General features: G+C 47.4%; 1 pseudogene; it reads left to right on the top strand.

The window, feature by feature from the left end:
- The first annotated feature begins 286 nt into the window (after positions 1 to 286).
- LOC144829844 (5S ribosomal RNA) lies at positions 287 to 398 on the top strand (annotated as a pseudogene).
- The last annotated feature ends 5,602 nt before the right edge of the window (positions 399 to 6,000 follow it).

Raw genomic sequence — 6,000 nt, 5'->3', positions numbered from 1 at the left:
GTTTCTGGATGAACATCGTAGTCATGTGACTGCCTCTTCGAAATCTTCTATTGCACCTCTGGCATTTGCGATCAGGGGCAGGGATGCCGTTCGACTCCAACTGCTGATACTCGGCCTGGACGGTCTCACTGTGAAGCGATGGGAGCAACGCGGTTTGCGCTTGCTGCGGCTTACGTGTGGTTCTCCCTTGGTGCTGTCTCCTGGGCCATCGATCTGCCTGGGTGGCTGTCTGGTGTCTTTGGAGGTGAAGCACTTCTCTTTTCTCTTGGGGTACACCGCCACTGTAGGCAGCGGCCATACCACCCTAAAAACACCTGATCGCGTCTGAAGTTAAGCAGGGTCGGGCCTGGTTAGTACCTGGATGGGAGTCTGCCTGGGAAAACCAAGTGCTGTAGACTTACCTGAATCTTAGAGTGACCTTAATATGAGTTGCCTTCAGTCATGTTTAGGGGCTATTTTTTCGTGTTCCTTCCTTCCAAAATTCCTCTGTCTGGTTCCCAGAGTGCCTTGAGTACTGTTTTTTCTTCACCATTCCAAGATGGAGGTTTTATAACCTTTTTCCTTTTTCTTCCTAAACCAAGATGGTGGTTCTCCTTTTCCTGTTGCGTCACTTCCTTGCTGTCCTTGTGTATATATAAGGGGCTGGAATGCTCATTTTTCTTTCGTTGCAACACTCTTCGCTCCTGTTGGTGTCTCTTTTCTCCTGTTGATATCTATTCGCTTCTGTTGGTGACACTTTTCTCCAGTTTGGTATTTCGGTCCTGTGGGTTCCTTCTTCTGCAATTCTCCTCTTCTTCCCAGGTCTGTCATCCCCTTGCTGACTATCCTCATTTTCAGGTCCTGTTGCCTGGATTCTGGAGTCACCGCTTCCATCGGAGGTTTATCCCTTCGGGGTGTTTTTTTAGTCTCGGAGACTCCTTTGGGAAGGCACTGTCTGCCCTGACGTTGACTTGTTAGCAGCACTGTGGCTACCAGAAAGGGTCGCTCCTACCTAAACAAGCAGACAACTCACTACCAGCACTTCAAGTATGTTGTTGATTCTTCCATTAAGGAGGAGATGTGAATGCTGGGAGTAGTGAGAGGCTGGAAGGGAAACACAGCAATATCTCAGTAAAAACTTGGATGGCCTCAACAGAGATGGGTGAAAGACCCAGGCACAGTTAAGAAAGGGTTTTGAGCATGAAGGGGAACATGAATTATGTGTGCGTCGGTTAGCATAACTGGTGAGTTGCATTGGTTTTGCACATTTGGCAAAACCATAGCTCGGTTTTTAACTGTGTTTTTTTTGCCTATGTACATAGAAAGGGAGGATAAATAATTATAAAGTCTGAATTATTTTATTAGGCAGGGGTGTGCAAAGTTGTCAGAAGGCTTACTGCACCACACGTTTAAACTTCAATGCTTTGCAAACTGCAAAGTGGAATTTACTTTTTTTTTTTTAAACAATAAAAGCTGCAAAGAAATGTGTGGCAACAGGAACATAAAGCCAGAAGCAAAGCAGGGAAAATAAAGTAGGTCCCTCGTTGTTTGATACTTAAGGTGTTCAAAATGTCAAAAGTTGACAATGTAAGTACCTAAAATATCAGATCTTTGCAATATTTTGTACCACTGTCCATTCCCAGTTCATGTTTGTGGCACACCCATCGATGCGCGTGGCCCTCCCTGAGCAAGAATCATAGAACCGCGCCTACCTGGATTGCCGGTCCGTCCGGTGCTGGCCCAGTGACAGTGTGGTATTATCACTCAGGCAGCGCACGTTGATGTAGCGGACGTCCATGTGTTCTGAGCAGGGAGGTCTTCAACATTCCTTTTAGGAACGCCTTTGGTCCCCTTAATTTTTACAATTACAGCAGGCTGTGCCGTTCCCCTGCGAGAAGCCCCAGGAGTTTAAACGTTCTCTCACTTGGGGCCTTTCGCACTTCTCTTTGAACTCTAGAGGCTGCAGCAGCTCCTTCCCCACCCCGAGCAGACTGTGGACAGGCCCATTGTCATTCTGTTTGCAGGGGTATGCGTTTTACTTCATGGTCATAGTTTATGTTGTTGCTCTAGCACAACACCCCTCCCCCACTGACCCCACCCCTACCAGTGCGGCTCTCGGTCACACACCACACTGTAAATTTGGCCCCCGAGAGAAAATTTGTGAGTACCCATGATTTAGAACCACATCAACCTGATTTAGAATGTTTTTGTTTTTTTCCGACCATTTTTAGTTTTTCCCTCTGTTTTATTGTAGTTGCCAGGTCGTCTGCTGTGGCGCCACACAAGATTTTTCTCTTCCCCCTATGGGTATCCTTGTTTATTTAAGCTCTTTGTCTTATTAGATTTTTTTTAAATGTGTTTAATACTTGTGCTCAATCACGTCGGAGGATGGTGATGAAGTTAAAATGTTGCCCCCCCTGGAAACATTTCTGCGGCTGTCCATGCAGGTATCTAGTGGGGATTTGTTCAGCCTCGGGCATTCACCTATGCATTGCGGAACTGCTGGGTGCTGGTGGTGTTCTCTAACTTATTTTTTATTTTTTTTATACGTGGATAACATTCTTCCCTGGCACTTATTGCAAGCTTCAGCAATTGGTTCCCTTTTCTTGCATGCTTGTCCATATTATTATTCTCCTTAGCTGCGGTACCGCAAAATGGCCACTAGATGGCACTGTAGGGCAAACTATTGCTGTCTGCGTCGTTTACCTTCGTTCTGGAACCACGCTGATCCTGTACTCGCTGGCGTCGAGGGGACGTCGAATGACCAACACGCCAGTGACGTCTCACACCCACTGATGTCACAGGAAATGACATCACAAAACCTTTGACCCGGTGCATGACAGGAACTTATTTATTTATGTATTTATTTTAAGTTTTATAGAGCGCGAACCAGACCCGTGAGGGTATCAGAGCGCTTTACAGTAGAATCAGGAGGGACACAAAACAAAGGGGGGAGGAGAGTCCAGGGATAGGGAACAAATAGAAACAGTGTATGGTAAAACAAAGCAATCATAATATTCGAACTACTATAAGGGATAGGAGCAAAAACGATGCGATAAACTTGAAAAGCAGTCTCATCACCCAGAAGGGTGGATCCAAGTGTAGGGTGGGTAACATAGGGGAGGGCAGCCAAGGAATAGTGCAGTGATGATAGCTAAAGTCAGGTTGAGGGGGTGATTGTAGTGTGAGCTTTAGGAGAGGAATTTGCCCATTAGGAAAGATTAGGTCTCCTTTTTGAAGTGGAGACAGTATCCTTCTAATGGCGGGTGGGAGAACATATCTGGCTGCAAATGAAATATTCTATAAACAATCCTAGTTTTTTCAAGTTCAATTGAAACAGCTGCTACATATATTGTCTTGATCAGATAGTATCTTTAGACACAGGGTTGAGATAATGCAGCATCGGTTTAGTATGTATTAAATTGTTATATTTTAATGGGCCAGGAAACCGTCACACAAGTCCACTTTGCCATTTGTTTTCAAAAGTTACAAGTAGCACGTAATTAAAACTCTCTCTTAGATTGTGGGTCAGAGTGCGCTTTAATGCAGACAGCCTTCCTTTCCATGACATGGTGGACATACCCTTCTCATCTGAGGAGCCTTGCCAAGTTCACTGGAATGAACCACTTCTCATCACCAGCAGAGTTCTGGTGTGCATTGGTGGTATGCTTGTCACCTTCAGCTTAGGAAACGATGGGAAGAGGTTATCTTCATGGAAGAAGCTGCTGGTGGCCATGCAGATGTTGAGGGACTGATGAGAAGAGCCCTTTGCATGCTGGGAATCCAGAGGCTGCCCTGCATGGCTCTCACCAGACGCTGTCACTTGGCGTCCTTGAGAGGACGGCGGTGCTGACTGGGCAGTAAACAGCATAGAGAGGCCAACAGTTCACATATCCTCAGCTGCTGTGTTCACAGGAGGGCAGTGCATCTGGCTGTACAGAGGCGGACTCAACAGTAAGTTGACGCTGGTCTCGTTGGAAACCAAGAAGATGGCTGAAAGTGCAGCAGACACTGTTACTAGCAGTGGCGGCTCGCCAAGGGAGTGCTGTGGGGCTGTAGGGTGGGGGAGGGGCAGTCTGGGATTCTGGTGGGCTTGGACATACGATGGACAGAACTCAGAGTAAGCCTTGCTCTGAGATCTGTCCGTTGTTAGTCCGAGTCCACTACCCCCCACCCTGCCCCTCCCTCACCCGCCTCACCGCCCATAGCACTCCATCGGTGAGCCGCCACTGATTACTAGAATAATCAAGGTGGTTACCAGTGCTCTGCATTACTGCTGTACCTCATAACTCTAGCCGGTGTGCAGTGGCTGCATCTCCACTGTGACAGAAAGAAACAGACTGGACAGCAAGGTGGTGCCTTGCAATAGAAATGACCAATGCAAAAAGAACAATTGATGGTCAGAATGCAGAACAATGTCATACATTCACCCCAGTACAGGGATCTGGGCCTAAATCCATCGCTTCTTTGCTCACCAACCATGCCATTCCAGTTTGAACCCAGCCATATGCAAATCAGTCTTGGCCCTGTGCCCAATGGGAACAGTCCAGCCAGAACTGTCAAGCCAGATCCTTCCTGGACTGGAATCAAGCATCCTAGGACCGGTTTCGGGCTTTCAGCCCTCATCAGCCAGGATAGCTTGACTCCAGTGGCATGGAGAGCACAGGGCTCACGTCTAAGCATACCCAGCCCACTCGGGGTGACAAATGCAAAACAATGTCAAACATTCACCCCAGTACAGAGATCAAAGCCTAAATCCATCGTTTTTTGCTCACCATGCTATTCCAGTTTGGACCCAGCCATATGCAAATCAGCCTTGACCCTATGCCCCATGGGAACAGTCCAGCCAGAACTGCCAGTCGAGGCCTTGGCAGCACAGTAGCGGCCAAAGTCATGAACCTGGATAGGGTACAAGCTTCTGCGATCATCGCCAGGCCTGTGACATTGCATCCCTGTGAGGTGAACAGAGAGTCCCGGGGGTCTCTGTCTCTGTGTCACTGCCATGTGTAAGGGTCAGCCCAACATGTATCAATCACACTGCCGGGCTTTTCACTTTCCATGAGTTTGCTGGAAGCATGTGCTGGCATCTCGAGATTCCGAAAGGTGGCTCGAGCTCTTAGTTGGAAGCCTTCACCTCCTCATCTTCATGGTGTGAAGTCTTATCCACATGATTCCTCCTTTCTGATCTCAAGACAAACCCCTGGACTCACCTCCCCAAGCATTGCCTACATTCCTGTGGCTTGAGGGCTGAAGTGAGAGAGGGCAGGCAGGATTCCCCTTTAGCAAGTTAATGAGGGCCTCCTGAAGAAGGGCAGACTGATGACTTGCTTTTCGTGAGCACTGCAGGTTGATAAAAGTGAGTATGAGGAGGGAAGGGAAGGCTGCAGTTTCTATTGTTCAAGTGAGGAAGTTTCTAGACAGGACCTTTCCTTTTGCGTGTGTGATCACTGCAACAGAGAGGCTGAATGGCAATCAGGTGGAGAGCTCACACTTCACTGAGCCTGTGCCGGTGAAGCATCACTTTAGACACTCTCAGAGGAACAGACTCCGTTATCCTTCAACTGTTGACTCTTCTTCCTTTCCAACCTCTACTCGGCACCTCTCTCCAAGCACAGCCTACCCTAAGTCCCATGCTTGCTTGACTTTATTCCACTTCTTGTATCTCCTACATCTCGCTTGAAGATCACAACTTCTCCTTTAAGTCACACCCCTGCAAACGAGCAATACCTATTTATATGGAGCCCATCTACTTATGCTGCCAACCAATGCATGAATGTGTATACCCCCTCTTCCACTAATGATCACACCTAACTCCTATTAATGTAATCTGCTAAATAGAAATTGGAGTGAATGCACTACACAATACTCTCAAGAGTGCAAGATGAACCACAATTACCACCAATAAAATCCTACCACCTCTGGCTTCCAGAGCAGCGTGCTGCCCAACCTAACTGGGGTACCGAGTACTATACAAATGCAATTTACAATACAATACAATCCAGAACACATACTAATGCCATA

The sequence above is a fragment of the Lissotriton helveticus genome, chromosome 4_1 (genome assembly GCF_964261635.1).
Source record: "Lissotriton helveticus chromosome 4_1, aLisHel1.1, whole genome shotgun sequence".
NCBI classification, from domain to species: Eukaryota; Metazoa; Chordata; class Amphibia; order Caudata; family Salamandridae; genus Lissotriton; species Lissotriton helveticus.
Note: the sequence above shows the minus strand (reverse complement) of the source record. Positions and strands in the feature narration are given on the sequence as shown.